The sequence below is a fragment of the Topomyia yanbarensis genome, chromosome 2 (assembly GCF_030247195.1).
Source record: "Topomyia yanbarensis strain Yona2022 chromosome 2, ASM3024719v1, whole genome shotgun sequence".
Lineage (NCBI taxonomy): Eukaryota > Metazoa > Arthropoda > Insecta > Diptera > Culicidae > Topomyia > Topomyia yanbarensis.
In genome coordinates, this window is record NC_080671.1 from 449,758,457 (window position 1) to 449,779,684 (window position 21,228).

The following is a 21,228-nucleotide window of genomic DNA, read 5'->3' on the forward strand; positions in this document are numbered from 1 at the left end:
TATATTTTTGCATATTTTGCATATTTAAGACAAGAAAAATATGCTCCAGGAAGGGTTTACTCGAATTTAACTAGAGCTCATAAAATATTTTTTCATATGACGCTGACAAAATCGGGTCAAAAAGCTGATAAAAACGGAGGTAATCATATTCGGGTCTTCACTCTATGGTTTTATTCATGCAATTCATTTTATTAATGTTATTAATTTTATTCAGGCATTGTAATTCTCTCTCACTCACGTGAGAAGTGGCTTATCCGATGTCCAACTTTTCCGAGATAAGATGAGTCGCAAAATTCTCCGCCTCCACAAATAGCGTGAGAATAATTTTCCGGATAAAATTTATTTGATGTTTTCCTTCTCACAGGAGAAGGTGATAATATTTTAATTTCGTGAAAATCAATTAAAGCGTCAAAACATACAGTTAATTTCAAAGAAAAGCGACAAAGAAGTACGACAGACTTATTTTTTCGTGTTTTGGAATAGCGATAGCAAAGCAGCGAGCGCAAAAAGGATACCGTGATAAACTCATTCGCTCATTCTCCGTCAGTTTTATTTATCCGGAGAAATAACACTTTGTATTTATCCGGAAAAGTTGTGCGAGTGCCTACAACTTTTCGTGTGAAAATGTGAGTTTTTATTGTCGCAGTAGCAAATTATCCGGACGCATTTACTCATATGAGCGATAAGTACAATGCCTGATTTTATTAAATATATTCATTTCATTCGTTTCACTCATTTTATTCATTAATTTTTGCCTATTAATATCATATTCATTTATTTTTACCTAATGTATTTCAATAATTCTATAACTTTTTAAATATTAATTTTGTATTTATTGAGCTGAACCAATTTGAATTAGTTATTTTTATAATTTGATTTATATTAATCGTTTTACTCATTTGAAGATTAATTTTTGATTTTGTTTGTTTTAATATTATTTTAATTTTATTTGTTTTATTCATAATTCATTACTAATTCAGTTTATTCGAGGTTTTATTCGTGCAGGAATCGAAGCAATGTTTATTCTACCTCTAGTTGAGTGCCTACTTTGCATGAGTGCTGCAAACTAATAGATAATCCAACATTGATATGTAAGAAATGTCTCATCTTAATGCTAGGTGGATAAAATCGGTTTTTTGCGATTTTTTTTGTGTTTTATGTTACTTTTTATGACACATTCTTTCGTGACGTTTACAACGATTTGACACATCTTCATTTGACAAATATGTGATAACTTTATCAAATGAACGCCTACATCAAAACTTATTACAGACAAAATTTCACAAAAGACAAATTTCACGCCAAATCCTATTCCGAGTTGGCAGCACCCTCTCAGATTTTAATGAAACTTTCTGTACATGAAGATTTTGTCACAAAAAGCCACTTTGCGTACTTTGTTTTTCCAAAAATGATCTAGACTGTCTTTTGAAAAGGGCCAAACTTTTTTACCAATTTTTTTCAAATAGCTATAGTCTAAAAATGACAAATCCTACAAAAAAATGTTGTAGGAGTGGTTTTTAGAAAATTAGTCAAATTTTCGAATAAATATATTGAAAAAAAAATCATTAACTCCTACACCGAAAAAAAATAATTTTAAAAATGTAAAGTCGATTTACGAAAAAACCTCATTTTTGATTTGAAAGAAATTTTGTTCCAAGATAGATATGGGTCATTCCACGCGAAGTGATCAAAAAAAGATGCAAACTTGAAATCGACCTTCACGGATTTGAGCAAAATTTGGAGGAATTGTTCATCTAGGGCCAATATATAAAAACCCATTTCTTTGTGACAATTGAACCACCCCTCGGGTCATGGGAGCACCCCCCGTTTTGGCAAATTGCCAAAACCCTTGATTTTCTTTTGATCATATCTCTGGTTCTATTTACTCTAGAATCAAACCACAAGATGGCTTTTGAAGAAAATTGTTCAAGGAGTCTATAAAAAATATTATTTTTTGCCGACAGTGTTGCCAACTATGCAATTTTTTCAGTTAAATATTAAAAGTTAATTTTTCTCTCAATACGCATATTTTAATTTTGAAAATTTTAATGCCATCGCGTTCCGCAGACATTTTTACATAAAAAACACTTATCATTCCAATATAATATGAGCGCATCCTGAGATATAGCGTTTTGAAGGGAAAAACTCCGATTTTTCTCAAATAAAAATCCATTTTTATTGGCCAAAATTGAGAAAATCTTCAAACTGTCATAAAAATCGACCCTGATCTGCTAGAAGCAAACCAAATACGTAGTTTTTCATCATTTCTCGTCTACTTCACGAAAAATTATGTTTGAACTCAGAATACTCAAGTTGGTTTTTTAGTGTTGTGCGCTTGCGATTTTATATGAGAAATTGCGGTTTTTCTCTTCAAAACGGTGTATCTCAGGATGCGCTCATATTATATTGGGATGATAAGTGTTTTTTGTGTAAAAATGTCTGCGGAACGCGATGGCATTAAAATTTTCAAAATTAAAATATACGTTTTGAGAGAAAAATTTACTTTTAATATTTAACTGAAAAAAATGCATAGTTGGCAACACTGTCGGCAAAAAAAAATATTTTTTATAGACTCCTTGAACAATTTTCTTCAAAAGCCATCTTGTGGTTTGATTCTAGAGTAAATAGAACCAGAGATATGATCAAAAGAAAATCAAGGGTTTTGGCAATTTGCCAAAACGGGGGGTGCTCCCATGACCCGAGGGGTGGTTCAATTGTCACAAAGAAATGGGTTTTTATATATTGTCCCTAGATGAACAATTCCTCTAAATTTTGTTCAAATCCGTGGAGGTCGATTACACGTGCCTTGATCACTTCGCATGGAATGACCCATATTTATGTTCCCTACCTACCGTCAAAAATTCAAGTTGGGCACTTTCAAGGAAAAAAAGTTATTTTAAAAAAACTTTTCCTTGTCCAAGCTGATTTTTTTTCTTCAGTGTATTTCTATAGAAAACTAAACCAATGAAAGTCATAATCATCGCAGAATCCAATAAATCCAGTTTGTGAGAAGATATTGTCTAATTTAGCAACTAAGCATTTTTTTTTATTAAGGGATTAATACTTTTTCATATTTCATAAAATCGACAATTTTTTTATTACTTTATCTGAAAGTACAACTCCTTGAGAATGTTTTCCCAAATTTGTATAGAGATCCGAGAAATAGATCGAAAGTTACAGCGCTTCCAAGCGCGCTTCGTCTATCAAGAGCAGTAGTAATTTGAAATTTTAAACTTGATTATTTCGAAATGTCGTCTTGCTAAAAATGGTTTTTCCGTGATCACGATTGCCGAAAAACTACTCAATCAATTTTCTTAAATTTGTTTTCAATTGATCGCAACTATTTTTTCTCGTACTTTAACGATTCATTTTTTATTCATAAATTTTTGCTTCATGGATAAGAATTTTTGCCTTTCTCATATAGAAAGGTTATGCAATCACTCTGAAAAACGTCAATCTAATTTTTTTTCGACTCGCATAAGGTTTCTGAATTTTAACAGGGGCGTAGTTGATGGTTTACGGAGAGGGGTTACACCCCCCTCTACTGTTCACTCCCCTCCTTTAAAAATCTCCTTAAATCACCCCTCAGACCACCACCCCATCCAGCCCTCATACCCCTCCCTTTCAACCTCATCATCTTTAAACCACTGCTATATCACAAAGCATACCAATTTAAGCTGGGGAGTCATTCGTTCATGGGACTTTCGCCCTCCTCACATACCCACCCCCGCATGACAAAATGAGTTAGCAAGCAGATAACATTGATATAATGCTGATTAGGCTAATGGAGTATGATATTTTTTTGTTTCAAGTGTTTCACCGTCGACACGTAGCTCATCAAGTTCGTGGCTGGCATGTCATTGTGTATAAGTGCAAAGTGTACTAAGAATGTAATGGACATTTCCACAATTATGTTGAACATAAAAAGCCTCCGTGCCATAGTTTAGAGAAATGAGAAAGGCACAATTGCACCGCTAGGTGGATTAAAACAGGTTTTTTTTACTAAAAACGTTCTTGAATGCAGGAAAAAATTATTATTTATTCAACTAATCGTTGAAGCACGAGGAATACTCATGTACTAATGGCTTTTTTTTGAATTTTGGGATTTTAGATGATCTATTGGTCTTCAATCGTGATCACCGCAAACCTCTTAAATAAAAAAGGGTTTCGGTGAAAAAGCCATAACTCCGCCAATTATCAATTTATTTTTATAATCTTTTGCTTGATTATTTCACTGAAAAATGTACTACAAAAATATCATAAGTTTGATGTAATGAAATCATTGATTTATTCCTTTATTTAAATTCAAACTTTCTTGACATTTCTTTTATTTTAATTTTACATAATTATTTATTTATTTTTATATGTAACATTTGTCTTAAAACTACCTGCATGCATATATTATTTCTACATACAAGGAAAATATTTTTGGTTCATCTTCTGAATTCGAATACCCTTTCGTCTCTACTTTGCCACCAGGAATAGGCACAAAACTGTGGAATGTTTGAGTTTCAGATATTGGTTTGGCGTTATTATACTGGTCTTCGACTTCTTTTGACATTTTGTTGTACTGTTCGGTGAATATGTAGCAGAAAATTAATTTTGTGATATTTTTATCAATTTGTTCAACGCCCAGTTATATAACTCTGAGAAGTTGTTATGGTATTTCCATAGTCGCGAGCAGGACTGGCTGTTTTTGCCATTCGCTTGAGAGTGCCACTAATAGCATCACAGGGTCCTTTTCCATGGGATGCTGCAACAAAATGCCATCCTGCGCTTAACTCATACTTTGACTGGAATCTACACAAGCTTGCGAAGTTTTGCTGGCTTCCTTTGGTTTAGTTTTCGATAAAAATACACTGAAAAAAATCCGGTTTGACAAGGAAAAGTTTTTTTCAAATAACTTTTTTTCTTGAAAGTGCCGAACTTGAACTTTTGACGGTAGGTAGGGAACATAATTACCTATCTTGGAACAAAATTTCATCCAAATAAATCGACTTTAAATTTTTAAAATCAACTTTTTTCAGTGTAGGAGTCAATGAAGAATTTTATCAAAAACTTTATTCGAAATTTTGATTAATTTTGAGAAAATCAATCCTAAAACATTTTTTTGTAGGACTTGTCATTTTTAGACTAAAGCCATTTGAAAAAAAATTGCCCTTTTCAAAAGACAGGCTAGATCATTTTTGGAAAAACAAAGTATGCAAAGTAGCTTTTTGTTACTATGTTTTAATTGCCGCAAGGTTCTACTGTATCGATTTTGTTGGCTATTTTCGGCAAATTTGAGATTAAGAGAAACGAAAGCAATGAAATTGAAAGACGGATAGGTATTCTAGAGCGAATCAGGATTCATTGCTTTCGTTTCTCTCAGTCTCAAATTTGTCGAAAATAGCCAACAAAACCGATACAGTAGAACCTTGCAGCAATTAAAACATAGCAACATATAAACTAGTTGGTAAAAAAGTAGATAAATATTCGATTTCTGCTAGCTGAGCTGTGTCATTAATTGCTATCAGCCATCCGTGTGTGCGGAACGAAAAAATCAATAAGTAGTTCAATCACAATAGGATCGGTGCGACAAAAAGAGATTATAACTACTAGAGAGAGCAAAGTGCTACTGTCTCCATGTATTCACGGACTGAAACATGGGGTCTCGCTCTAGCATGTTGTATCCCATTCCTTTGACATATGCGTACCCGAGGCAATAGGTGTCAAACTAATGGGCCTAGCATATGTGAGAACGAGATGATAAATTATCAGTGTTAGCAGCGACATGCGACATCTAGTAGTTATAATCTCTTTTGTGCGACATCGATAGCTTGGTGTCGATTGAATGCATACGTCACGGCTTGATGCTAACAGAAAGGGAGAAGAATGATCGCATGGTCGTTCTTGGCGAGGATTTGTGAAGAATGTTTTGCCGGCGTCGGCGGTAAAACATGATGATGAGTTATGTTCTACCACAGACCATGCGGTAGACTTGGGTGCAACGCCCAACTCCTACTCTGCAGAAGGCAAAGAATTCTTCACTTTTCCTTGCGATCATGCCTGTATGAGTCTGCCTAGTTCTAGTTTTCCGTTCTAAGTTTATAACTGATTCGCTCTAGAATACCTATCCGTCTTTCAATTTCATTGCTTTCGTGTCTCTCAGTCTCAAATTTGCCGAAAATAGCCAACAAAATCGATACAGTAAAGTAGCTTTTTGTGACAAAATCTTCATGTACAGAAAGTTTCATTAAAATCTGAGAAAGTGCTGCCAACATTTGTTCGAGTTGGCGCGAAATTCGTCAAAAGATTCAATGAACATAAACTGAATATACTAGAATTTGATGATTTGACTTTTATTGAAATACATTGAAAGTTCTAATTTGTGACGCGTTGTAACGTCACGTAACATTATCGGTCATGAAACAATCGTCTTCTAGTATATTCAGTTAATATTGATTGAATCTTTCGTGAAATTTTGTCTACTTTCTGAATCTGTAATAAGTTTTGATGTAGGCGTTCATTTGATAAAGTTATAACATATTTGTCGAATTCGTCAAATTATTGTAACGTCACGAAAGAATGTGTCGTATGCAGATTTTTCTAGTTCTGCGATTTTTTCATGTAGATCTATATATGTCTATACCATCATTTGTAGCAGAATGCGACAAGTCCGATATTTATTACTAGATGCCGTATGGTTCTCCTGGAATTCATCCTCGAAAATGTGTGAATGAAACTGGGCACAATTTAGTGGATTCACCAGTTTGAACTGTACTCCATTCATAGTGTACCATTTTTCACGTCCTTGCTGTAATGGTAGCTGGCCAGATTTAGGGCTTTCTACTCCGGGAAATCATTTTTCTATCACGTCATGGGAATCGTTGAAATAAACAAACGGATTTCTGGAAAGTTGGTTATTAACAATATTCAACCAACTACGACGAAAAATAATGTGCAACGGGTTATTAATTAATGTTCCAAAAATACTAAAAACGGTGAATAATCAGTGCATCTTGGTGACCATTTGCAAAAAATAGGAACTTGGCTGCAGGCCGTAGAAAACACATTTAACCGTACTTTTCTCCTTCCATCAAAGGGCTTAGATATCGGCGTTACTTGTGATCTATCACGAATTAGTAGCAAAACAAATAAATTTTATTTCTAATTGTTTACGCTTTTGAATACATCCGAATTCATAATCTTAGCCGTCAGAAAAACGCTAGTTTTCTTGCCAATGCAACAAATCGCTTGCCGAATCGCGATTTTTTTCACGGAAGCTAACTTCGTGACTTAGGATCCTCCTTTTGGAATTCAAGCCACGAGATTTGTTTGATATCAATTTTTGCATAAGTTTCATGGTTTCATTCTTGGCTAAGTTACTTTATTTCACCGGATGCTACACGGTCTATTAACTAAGTCAGCCTGGACAAAGATGATTTTTTTATTCAGACTCTTTATTGTACAAAGCGTCGTAGTGTTTAAGTTTGAAGATGTCAGAGGAGAATTAATAACAACCTCCTATTGTTCTACAAAAATGAAGAAAGTTGATATATAATGTCCTAGCGTAATTATAGCAGCCGATTCCATACAGAGATCCAATATGACTTCTCGGAATCCAAACAAATAAAAAGCATTTAATTTTAATAAGCTTTGGTTAAGAAATCAGTACCTTTACCGGTTGGGAGGGTTGTATGTTAAAAAATGACTGTGCGAATCCGTGAAATACATTTACATATCATCCACATCAATTTTTGATCAAGTGGCCTAACGAGTATAGCAAATTGTACTATTGGAATGGCTACATGTTATTGTTAGAAGGAGAAATGCCTTGGGACAGTCCCTGTGGAGTGCATAAGATCTTCTGCTTATGGATCCAACATTTTTTGGCCCATCAAACAGACATAAAGTGGAGGTCGTTCGCTAGCACCATGTTGTCTTTGCCGTTAAAAGCAATTGCAGCCACTCGCGTAGTCCTTTTTTTTTTTTATTCATTTCGTTTATTTGATAGGCACAAATGCGTTAGCTTGGCGGTGCCAAATTCTTTTGTTTTTACATTTTGTATATTTTAAAACTAGGAGGTTACAATGTTGAAATATTTTTTTATAAAAGAAAAATTTTACAGCTATCTTAAGACTAGAAATAAGATTCTATATACAAGAGAGGGGGCGAAAGATTTTTTTTATGAAAAAATTTTAAAACAAGGAATTCAATAGTAATAATTTTTAGGAAATATTTACAGTTATCTTAAAACTAACAATATAGTTTGGTACACAAAAGGGGGAACAAATATTTATGAGAAAATTCGCAGGTGTTTTAAGACTAGGGATACAATTCTATTTACAAGATGGGGGACAATAGTTTTAACAAAGAGGTAAAATTACAACTATCTTAAAACTAGGAATACAGAATACAAATTTGAACTTTTTTAGCGGAGACTTATGCTTGGTCAAGATATTCAGAGGGGGGCTGTAGAAGCAGTTGTATCAAGGACAGGGGAGAGAAAGCGTAGATGGTGACCGGGAGAGAAGAGCAAAACTTGCAACTTTCGCTCAAACGGGAGATCAGCGAAAGATTACCGCCTCAGTCTAGTAGGTCGGATTGGCGGATGGTATTCTTTGGACCCGCGGGGAATCCTTCAAAAGTCATCGGACCTTGAGTCGCTCTCGCTTCAGTTTCCGTAGTGGTAAGTGCGACGGCGGTTACATAGTTGCAGTCTGGAGCTGATCGGTCCCACAAGGCAAGAGAAAGCTTCTAAAACGAGAAATAAAAAGAGAGGTGCTAAATTGGGATATTTGTCGTTTTTATGAAAGTATAAATAAGGGACATATAGGGGAAATCACGATTTGCCAGTATATCTCGGACTGGGACATTGGGTGGTCTACCTCGGGCCCGAAGGGAATCCTTTAGCTGAGACCTGGCGTCCAAGTACCCGGCGCATACCCAGACAACGTGCTCGATGTCGTGATAGCCCTCGTCACAAGCGCACAGACTACTCTCCGCAAGCCCAATACGCCGCAGATGCGCATCCAAGGTGTAGTGGTTGGACATAAGTCGGGACATTACACGAATAAAATCCCGACCCACATCCATCCCCCTGAACCAAGGCTTCGTTGATACCTTTGGGATAATGGAATGTAGCCATCGTCCAAGTTCACCATTGCTCCACGAGGTTTGCCAACTGTTGAGTGTCCTCTGACGACAAATACTAAAAAATTCGTTGAAGCAGATTGGTCTTTCGTATATGTCACCATTTAATGCGCCCACCTTTGCTAATGAGTCGGCCTTTTCATTGCCCGGAATAGAGCAATGAGAGGGGACCCAAACAAAGGTAATTTGATAAGATTTTTCAGATAACGTACACAAGGACTCCCGTATCTTCCCCAGGAAATATGGGAATTGCTTTTTGGGCTTCATCGCACGAAGAGCCTCGATGGAGCTGAGGCTGTCCGAAATGATGAAGTAGTGATCTGTGGGCAGAGTGTCGATGATCCCAAGGGCGTACTGAATTGCAGCTAACTCTGCGACGTAAACTGAAGCGGGATCATTGAGCTTGAATGAAGCGGTGATAGTATTGTTGAAGATACCGAAGCCAGTGGACCCATCGAGATTTGATCCGTCAGTGTAGAACATTTTGTCACAGTCGACTTCTCGGAATTTATTATAAAATATATTGGGGATCACTTGCGGGCGTATATGGTCCGGGATTCCACGAATCTCTTCCTTCATGGATGTGTCGAAGAATACAGTAGAATCAGAAGTATCTAGGAAACGAACACGGCTGGGAGTATATGAAGAAGGATTAATGCTCTGTGCCATGTAGTCGAAGTACAAGGCCATAAATCGGGTTTGAGAATTAAGCTCGACGAGCCTCTCGAAGTTTTCAATCACCAACGGGTTCAGAATGTCGCATCGGATTAGCAATCGATATGAGAGTTCCCAAAATCGATTTTTTAGCGGAAGAACGCCCGCCAGCACTTCGAGACTCATCGTATGGGTCGAGTGCATGCAACCCAAGGCAATGCGCAAGCAACGATACTGGATTCTCTCCAGTTTGATGAAGTGTATGTTCGCAGCGGAGCGGAAACAGAAACACCCGTACTCCATCACCGACAATATCGTTGTTTGGTATAACCTGATCAGGTCTCCTGGGTGAGCACCCCACCATGTTCCAGTTATTGTTCGGAGAAAATTGATCCTTTGTTGGCATTTCTGTTTCAGATACCTAATGTGACATCCCCAGGTACCTTTAGAGTCGAACCAGACCCCGAGATATTTAAATGTGAAAACCTGGTTGATCGTTGCACCCATTAATAGAAGCTGGAGTTGCGCCGGCTCACGCTTCCTAGAAAAAACAACCAACTCAGTTTTCTCCGTGGAGAACTCAATACCCAGCTGAAGAGCCCAAGCAGACAAATTGTCCAAGGTATTTTGTAATGGTCCTTGCAAGTCGGCAGCTTTGGGCCCTGTAACAGAGACCACCCCGTCGTCTGCAAGTTGCCTTAGCGTGCATGAATTGGCAAGACAATCGTCAATGTCATTCACGTAGAAATTGTAGAGCAGGGGACTTAGACATGAGCCCTGGGGAAGACCCATGTAGCTAAATCGCGATGTTGTTAAATCGCCATGCGAAAAGTGCATGTGCTTTTCAGACAACAGGTTTAGCAAAAAGTTATTTAAAATTGGCGAAAGACCATGCTGGTGCAGCTTCTCTGACAGAATGTTGATAGAAACTGAGTCAAAAGCCCCCTTAATATCCAAGAAGACTGATGCCATCTGCTCTTTGTTAGCATAGGCCATTTGGATTTCTGTAGAAAGCAACGCAAGGCAATCGTTCGTCCCTTTGCCTTTGCGGAAGCCAAATTGTGTATCTGACAGTAAGCCATTTGCTTCAACCCAATTGTCGAGGCGAAACAAGATCATTTTCTCGAACAACTTCCGAATACAGGACAGCATTGCAATCGGCCGATATGAGTTGTGGTCGGAGGCTGGTTTTCCTGGTTTTTGGATGGCGATGACCTTCACTTGCCTCCAGTCATGAGGGACAATGTTACCCTCAAGAAACTTGTTAAATAAATTCAACAAGCGCCTTTTTGCAGTGTCAGGTAGATTCTTCAGCAAGTTGAATTTGATTCTGTCTAACCCTGGGGCGTTATTGTTGCATGATAAGAGAGCAAGTGAGAACTCCACCATCGAAAACGGTGTTTCGTTCGCGGTATCGTGAGGAGACGCGGCGCGGTACGTTTTCTGTACCGGGACAGAGTCCGGACAGATCTTCTTGGCGAAAGCAAATATCCAACGGTTTGAATATTCCACGTTCTCGTTGGTACTATTACGGTTACGCATACGTCGAGCCGTACCCCAAAGAGTGCTCATCGCTGTTTCTCTCGTTAACCCGTCGACGAACCGGCGCCAATAACTACGTTTTTTGGCTTTCATTAGACTCTTCATTCGCCTTTCTAACGACGCGTACTGTAGATAGCTAGCGGGTAACCCGTCTTCCCGGAAGACCTTATATGCAGTGGACTTTTCCGCGTACAGCTCTGAGCACTCTTTATCCCACCACAGGGTGGGAGACCGTCCATGGGTATTCGCGCTGGGTACTGGTTTAGTCTGAGCTTGATTCGCACTGTCGAGAATCAAGCCAGCCAAAAACCTGTACTCTTCCTCCGGAGGAAGTTCTTGAGTGGATTCGATTTTAACGGATATCGCGGTCGCGTAACTCTTCCAATCAATGTTCCGTGTGAGGTCATATGAGACATTGATTGTTTCCGATGGTCTTGAACCGATAGCAATTGAAATCACGATAGGCAAATGATCGCTACCGTGGGGATCAGGGATCACCTTCCACATGCAATCTAACTGTAGCGATGTCGAGCAAAGCGACAAATCCAACGCGCTTGCGCGTGCTGGTGGTGTAGGAATCCGCGTCATTTCTCCCGTGTTTAGGATGGTCATGTTGAAATTATCGCAAAGATCTTGGATTAATGTTGATCTATTATCATCATGAAGACAGCCCCATACCGTACCGTGCGAGTTAAAGTCTCCCAGAACTAGCCGCGGTGCCGGTAAGGATTCCGTGATATTACAAAGCGTTCGGTGCCCTACCGAGGCTCTAGGAGGAATGTAGATGGAAGCAATGCAAAGGTCTTTACCTTTGATTAAAACTTGACAAGCGACAATTTCAATGCCTGGTGTCGAAGGGAGGTTAATTCGGTTGAAAGAATAGCACTTTTTGATCCCCAAAAGTACTCCTCCATAGGGGTTTTCTCGATCCAGACGAATTATATTAAAGTCGTGGAAGTTGAGATTTATATCGGAAGTTAACCAAGTTTCACATAATGCGAAAGCATCACATTTTAAACTATTTAGTAAAAATTTAAGGGAATCGATTTTCGGGAGGATACTTCTGCTGTTCCACTGTAGAACAGTGATCGAATCGGTGACCTCGTTCAATGACTTAGCCATCGAAGGATACGATCGCTGCAAGGAGGGGCCATTTAGTAGTCAACTGCTTCAAAAATGTTTGCACTATAGGGAGAAAACGTATCAGAAGGCTTTTAAGAGGATCAGTAACATTGAAAGCTGTGAAAATTAAGTCCACTATGTCAGAAAATTTCATTAGTCCGCTACTGGACTGAGTATCTGTTTGAAAAAAGGGGACACTTGGGGTTTTTGGTGTCCCTGGAAGTGGTGGGTACTCCTTGTTAGAATTAATATTTCCAAGTCCTGGAGCAAATTGCTTCGGCTTTTGTGCATCACTTCCGTTGGATTTATTGATTGCGGTTGGCGCACTCTGAGTGGACGACACCTTGGCACCCTTACGAGGCAATGTAGGGGAGGCTAGATTTCTCCTCTTCCTGGATTCCCCTGGGTTAACCAATGATGATCCCTCTTGTGGGTCGTCAGATTCTTGCTCAACGCCAGCCAAAAGAGCAAAGGAATTTTCGGAAGGGACAGATGGCGAAGCATTCTTTAGCATTTCTGCATAAGAGTGCCTCGAGCGATCCTTAAGGGAGCGCTTAATTTTATCCCCGCGCTGCTTGTACGCCGGGCATGACTTAAGAGCATGCGGAGGGCCCCCGCAGTAAATACACTTCTCAGTTTCTCCACCGCAAGCGTTATCCTCATGCTCTCCCTCGCATTTGCCGCACCGTTTTTTATTGCCACAATAAGTGGCTGTGTGGCCCAGTTGCTTGCAATTGCTGCAATTCATTACCCGCGGTACAAATAGGCGAACAGGTAGGCGAACCTTATCCAGGAGGACATAGTTGGGAAGAGCAGATCCGGAGAAAGTCACCCGAATCGAGTCTGACGGAGAATAAGTTATCTTATCATCTTCAGTTTTTGCGGAATACAATTGCTTGCATTCCAGAATTTTCACCTTTTGAAGTGAAGGGTCCTTAAAGCAGCCAACCCCGTACTTCAACAGGTCTTCGCACTTTAGACCCGGTTCGGCGACGACCCCATCGATCTCCACAACTCTACAAGGCACATACACTTTGAATTGCTTCGTAAAACGCTCGCTGCGAGCAATCTGGTTTGCCTGGTCGAGGTCATTTACTATAACGCGTATCTTATTAGCTCGAACACGTGTTATCTGAGCCACGGACGGGTAGTTGGCAGTCAGCTCCCGTGAGATTTCTAGAATATTGGGCGATTTCGTGTTGGGCCGGAAATACACCACCCAGGGTCCAGTCGAACTGGCTGGGTATGTTTTAATACGGGGAGGACTGGGGGAATCAGGGGAGGGAGTAATTTCGGGTTTATCCGGTATATCCATGGGAATATCATTCCCATCCAATGTTACTTCACCCTCGGCCATTTAGGCACGAGGATAACACGTGGTGTAAACGAGAGATGAAACTTATATTCGGGGGAAAGGGCAGAAGTAGAGACCGATCGGGGAAAGGGAAATGAAAGAAAAAAAAATACTTAGCTTATATAGCGGCGATTCCGGCTATTCTGGTATTCACTTCACCAGCCTGGGCACCGGCGAACAAAGACTGCCTCGAACAATGGTTGACCTTCACTGACAATTTATTCTTGTTCACTTTATGCACAGCACCAGAAAACGAACTGCTTCGATCGAGAGCTCGGAGAGTTGGCTCGCGTAGTCCTTGCACTGGCTTCAATACATCACATCAACTGAATTGGTATATGTAGCACACCAATCCACCACCCGAAGAAATCTAAACCTTTATCAGTCAACTAGCGCATCAATGAACCGTACACCTAATTACCGATTCCAATCCACGTCTACCAGGCCAATAAAATTTCCGAAAATCTCCAATCTCTCCAATGCGACACGAGTTCCCGGAATTACCCGGCCCAGTCGAGCATCGGATTACCGTAGATGGAAGCTCACCGATAGGAGATTAGTCACGCTCAATAAAGCACCTAAAATAAAGCGTCTCGAGAAAAGAGCCTATTCACTTCTGTGAATCATCTCGCTGCTGTCCGTCCACCTTTTCGGGTCGAGAAAGTCTCCCCCCCCCCTCGCCACTTGAAGATGAATGGGTTCTGTTTCCCGAAAACAACGCGTACGCACATATGAAGCGATAGAAAGAGAGGCATTAACAGTTGCTTGATTTATAGCGGATATTGAAATTTTATAGTTTAACGCCTTTCCGAACACGTTCTCCTCTATTTCTGTGTGTGTCTCTGTATCGACGAATAGATGAAAGGTGCTAGATCGCACGGAAAGGTTTCCCCGGCGACTAGCGTCCGACGACGGAAAGAGATTTTTATTGCCTTGCCACAAACGGTAGAGAACAACGAGGTAACTTGTTGATAGCGGATAGTAAAATTAAAATTTGAATGCTATTTTATGGCATCCGAAGGCGAAGATTGGAGACGCTGAGATGAGAATAGGCGTTGAATCAATTTGTCATTCATTCAGGAGCGTGTGTTTGGCCATTGTTGATCATTGATATCCCGATCGTAAAAAACATTTGGAGGTGAATTTTACAAATCAAACTCCTTATCCAAACAAATGAGACAGTTTGGGTTGTAGTAAATTTTAAAACTAAAATAGATTTGTTAATTCTCTTAATCGACACCAACAGTCCCTTGCTACTTACAGCCAGACGGTTTGTCGTTAATCGATGGACCGTAACGGTAGCAGTCCAGTGATCTCACAGTCTAATTGGTCTCCGTCGATTGCCACAATTTTGGCGCAACCGCGAACCGGCTTCCGCCAGAAATTAAATGATTAATAGCTGCGCCACTTGCTGGCCAATTTACCTACACCGAAGCGAGATGGGATAAATCGCGCACTCTCTTGTCGACTCACTTCAAACGTGGCTTTGAAGTTCGTGCTTCAGAAATGGCCATCGAATCGAAACCCGGTTTTACCGATACGCTTGACACCCGGACGCATCGGCGGCGTACCACCTCTCGTCGTCGTGGCGTCCAAGCGGAGACGAAGATCAAACGGATCGCACAAGTTCAGTTGGCACACGGTCAATTTCCCGCCCAAAACATCATTAAAATAATTATATGTTAATTAAATATACGCATGTTATTTTTTTCTTTCTTGTTTGTCACTTTTATTTTTTTTCCTATTGCAAATTTGTCACCCCGTCGGCTGGTGGACTAAATCCGTCGTCAGGGAAGCAAAATCGAAGCGTTCTGTTTTCGTTACGATGCACGGCAAAAGGTGGGTGGGGGAGTTCGAGACGGAGTGACTGTATCAACATCAGACCGCACTGGCAAACATAAATCAATGCAAGAAAGTAATGTTTTCGAAGCCGGTGAACGCCCCCACAAGGAGTGAGAGCGCCACCGCCGCGAAGAAAACTAATTGACAAAAATATCCATATGATTTATTTCCGTAGATTAGAGGTCCCGGGCGGAGTCGACTGATTGGCTGGATGTAGGGAGGGTGGGGTGGTTAGGACACGTACTGTGCGGTTACAAGTTCTACAGGCAGCGTCAGGCGGATCATTCCTGAGATTTGTATGAATGTATGTATATGCGCTCCATAGTGGCAGCGGATAATTTAAATTAAGTTGCAGAATTTGCCGTTGATCATAGACAAAGTTTGTCTTGGCGAAAGAACCAACAGTTTTATCGTAATCAGAGCGCATAGGATAGCAATTTGGAAATCAAAATCGTTGGATGTTTGGTTTTTGTTGGAGCAACAAAAGAAGTGGTTGTTCTTGAAGTGGCGTTTTCGAATTATCTTTTTAATAACATGCTCAATTGTTCAATTGTCCTCACATAGATTAATGTGATGATTTGGAATGCGAAGTAAATGATTCACTTCAAAGGTATAGAGTACGCTTTTACGGAAGCGGAGGAACTTCTCTTGCATTAAGCGTTGCTGTAAACCGTGTGTTTGTTCTCAATCTCGCAATGTCTCATGCTATATGAATCTGCTGATCATCGTCATTTTGTACCAAGAGCAATAACAATTTTGCATCGAAAACTCCTAGAAAAAATATGATTTTGCTAGGGTTGTGGTACCGATAATACCGGTACCGAAAATCCCGGGAATACCGTCCCATTGTTGGTGCCGTGATACCGGTACTGAAAAAAGCCAGTACTGATATTTTCGGTACCATACAAACCATACAAACATTTTTATGAAATATATGTGCAAACCTATAAGAACCCATTACAAAATATCGGTCGGCAAGGTGTGTTTGTGGGGTTTGAAAGCATATGTGACCTTGTCTTACTTTACTATTTCCAATTGCGCATATTTACGTATTCTGCAGAAAAACCATTTTTTTGGGAATATGTAACCAAAATGACAACTTTGAATTCCAAAACAAATTGAACGTTCCAGGTTCCTGATAACCAATTAAGATCCATCAATAAAGTAGAAATACCAGATAATCGTAAACGACGCCTCAAAGAAAAGGACAACGAAAACAAAAAAGTTAAAACAAAAAAGAATGAAAATTAGCCATTTTTCAGACGATGGGATTATCAAAAACAATTTATAACTTTACGATACAATTTACTTTATTCAAAAATGGTTTTTGGTTTCATTCTGAATAGTCAATTTTTTCAGTTTCTTCATTTCATGGATTTTATTCATCTTGTTTATTTTATTCATTTTTAATATTTGACTAGTTTTAAGTAAATGATTTTTGCATTTTAATTATTTATTTTATTCAGCATTTTTTTTTATTCATTTTGTTAATTTGGGTTCATCTAATCTATTTTATTCATTTCATTCTTTGGATTCACTTTGATCAACTTATTTTTTTGTACATTTTATTCATATCATTCATTTAACCTGTTTTATTCATTGTTTTCCTTCTATGCATTCTTTTTGCTTTTTCCAGTTTTTACACGGTGTTCCTAAAACCGTTATTAACTAAAAAAAAATGACCATAAATTCGGCATTCGAAAGATACAGTATCCAAGCATTTTCTCAGTGAATTTCAAAATGATCCATCGAGGGATTCGAGAGATATGGCGATTTTAAGTTTTATGATACGTTTCATAAGGCTACCAGCAAACACCCACGGGTTTGGTCCAATCTCTATAAACAAATAATATTTGTCTACTTATTTAGTACATGGCATTCAAAAGATATAGTAATCAAGTATATTCCTTGCAAGTTTGAAAATATTTCATTGACGGAATCGAAAGTTATAATGGTTTGGATGTGGTATGCGGTCATAGATGGGTTTTCTACCAGACTTCAAGCGTGAATCCATGTTTGTCCATTGACTATTTAGATCGTTTATACGTGTCGCGATTTTTAAAGGAAACCCTTGCGATTTAATTACATAAATATAATGTACAAATGGTAGTATTTATATGGCGCACTGAAAAAATATGAAAATAGGGTTGTCTACCAAACGTTAAATATAATGTGTAAATATAAAAAAATAGATGAAAGTTGGAATGTTTACTTCAAAAGGCCATATCTCAATGGTATGTTGACTGATTCTAATTATTTTTTCATTATTGAACAGGTAGACGTTTCATCGTTAATTTTCATCAAGAAGAATATAAAATAGAGTTGTCTTCATAAATAAATAGACAATATAATTGGTCTCAACTATATGTATTATAATTATTTAGTGATTATTTTTGTATTAAAAATAGCGGCCTATCAATTTTTATATACTAGTTGATTGCAATTGCTGTTTACTACAAATTATGGATATATGAAATGTTAAAACTAACACAGTCGTGATTCGCTGGTCGCTCAATTTTTAACAGGAGCCGCTTTTTAGTTTGACCTCCGCTAGTTGGTCCATTGTCGACATCTGAATATCAAATTCTCATGTTAAATTCAATTCGACAATAAAACTGACAATAGTTAGAGATATGAGCAGATGAACTTGTACTAATAACATACTCTTTGATCCCCCCTACTAATAACATCCCCCAGTTTTAACATCTGTCAACCCAACCAGCGAATCACGATTGTACAAAATTTCCAACAAAAACCGTATCATAACATAAATTGATCTGAATCAGCAAATACCTTCATATTTTTGAATATATGTATTGAATTTATGGTTTTATTTTTCCATGATTTGTAGTTTGCGTTCGTTGCATTCAACTAATGTATAGAAATTGATAGGTCGTCGTTTTGAATATAAATTCACTAAATAGTGATAATACATATAATTGAGGATAATTATATTGTCTATTGTTTGAAGTAGGCAACTCTATTTTATATTCTTCTTAATGAAAATTAACGATGAAACGTCTACTTGTTCAATAATGAAAAAATAATTAGAATCGGTCAACAAACCATTGAAATATGGCCTTTTGAAGTAAACATTCCGACTTTTATCCATTTTTTTAATTTACACATTATATTTAACGTTTGGTAGACAACCCTATTTTCATATTTTTTCAGTGTACCATATAAATAACACCATTTGTACATTATATTTATGTAATAAAATGGTAAGGGTTTCCTTTAAAAATCGCGACACGTATAAAAGATCTAAATAGTCAATGGACAAACATGGATTCACGCTTGAAGTCTGGTAGAAAACCCATCTATGACCGCATACCACATCCAAACCGTTATAACTTTCGATTCCGTCAATGAAATATTTTCAAACTTGCAAGGGATATACTTGATGACTATATCTTTTGAATGCCATGTACTAAATAAGTAGACAAATATTTTTTTGTTTATAGAGATTGGACCAAACCCGTGGGTGTTTGCTGGTAGCCTTATGAAACGTATCATAAAACTTAAAATCGCCATATCTCTCGAATCCCTCGATGGATCATTTTGAAATTCACTGAGAAGATGCTTGGATACTGTATCTTTCGAATGCCGTATGCCAAATTTATGGTCATTTTTTTTAGTTAATAACGGTTTTAGGAACACCGTGTTTAGTTTCTTCATTTTAGTAATTCGACTATTTTTCAGATTTATTCATTTCATACAAATTATTTATTTGACGCAATTTATTTTTTTCAATTAATTTATAACTTTTTAACATCGCCTTATTTTTCATTTTAATCAATTCATTTTCTTCTTCTTTTTATTCATTTAATCAATCCTATTCGTTTCGTTTATTTGATTCGTTTGTTTTATTTAATCATTTTATTCAATTCATTTACTCTTTTATTAGTTTTGTTCTTTTCATTCATTCCAATCATTTCATTCATTTTATACATTTCATTCATTTGATTCATTGTTTTCATTCATTTCATTTTCATTCATTAAATTCGTTCTATCCATTTGATTAATTTGTTTCATTTGATTCATTTTGTTCATTTCTTTAATTTTAATAATTTCATAATCAGTCATTCCACTTATTTATTTAATTCAATTTGTTAGTGTGAGTCAATTAAATTTATTCAATTAATTTTATAACTATTTTTAAATATTGACTAATTTCTCATTTATTGAGCCAATCCAATTTGATTTATGTATTTTATTAATTTGATTTATACAAATCATTGTACTCATTTTATGAATTTGAAAACATTTTGTTTTGCATTTTTTGCTTTATTTTTTATTTGGTTCGTTTTATTGATTTTCTATATTCTATTCAGTTTATTTGAGGTTTTATTCGTGCAAGACCAGAAGCTGCAAATTAACAAAAGAGTTCTGCAAATTAATGAATGATCCAACAGTGACATGTGTAAGAAATGTCTCATCTCACTGTTAGGTGGATTAAGTTGGTTTTTCGTTTGTTTTGACACTAAATACTGATGTTTCATGCTATTTTTAGACATGTTACAACAAAAAAAATCTATTTTCAACAGTTCTTGTGCTTTGGATTTTTTCGAATATTACAATATCAATATTCATATGCCAGCACCCCCTTAATTATGTCCGGTTGAGCAAAAAAAACTTGCATAGATTCCTTTTTAGATGTAATAAGCATTTTATGTACGTATGTGAAAATTTAAGATGACCATTTTCATTTAAATCTTCCCTCCTGAACACCCCTAGTTCTCCATACAAACTTTGGTTTTAATTTGTGAAGCCTCGTTCCATTTTTTTTCAAAAATTTTTTCACCAGGGGTTTCCTAGGACCGCAAACTTTTGCCAATTTTTTTCGTTATGCTCCCAATTTTTAATTTTTTTTTTTTGTAATTATCGCTTACGCCAGGTGCTACTTTGAATCGTAGGTGCGCTTGTTTCGTGCAGTAATTAAAATCGTAATTCTCAAAATTGTGTTTGGGCCGATTTCTTCACCCTCGCTACGTTTAAGCCAGGTTTATTGAACCGGTAAACCTGACTTAAGCGTTAAGCGAGGGAGGCAAAATCGGCTCTCATTGTTTTGGAAGAATTCCTTTCAGAGTTTTTATCAAAATTCACAATATTTGCTAAAGTGTTGCAAATAACTTTCTCCGTTCATGGCCCATTCTCGTCCCAAACGACGGTGATAAATATCTTATTAGTAGTCAGTAGTGAGTATTCATAAAAATGTTGTGGATATGTTGGCTTCCACCTCAATTTGTTCGTAATTTGTTCACATTCACCTGAATTACGTCAACATACATGAACCCGAGTCAGTCTGGAAATAAGTGATTAATGATTTAATTTATCCCACCGTTCGTCCCGATCGGAAGCTTTCAATCTTGGCGGCATGATTCCAATCAGAGCCAACCGAGACTCCACTAACCAATGCATAGCAATCGATAAATAATCAAGCACAAACTCGATGATCCAGGAATACACAATTAGTTGAAGCAATTTAATTTATTGCACTCTACCCATTTCGATCGATCGGTCCTCACCGAGGCCAGACCAGACCAGTCGTGAGAATCGGTTTCGATACTAGAAATTTT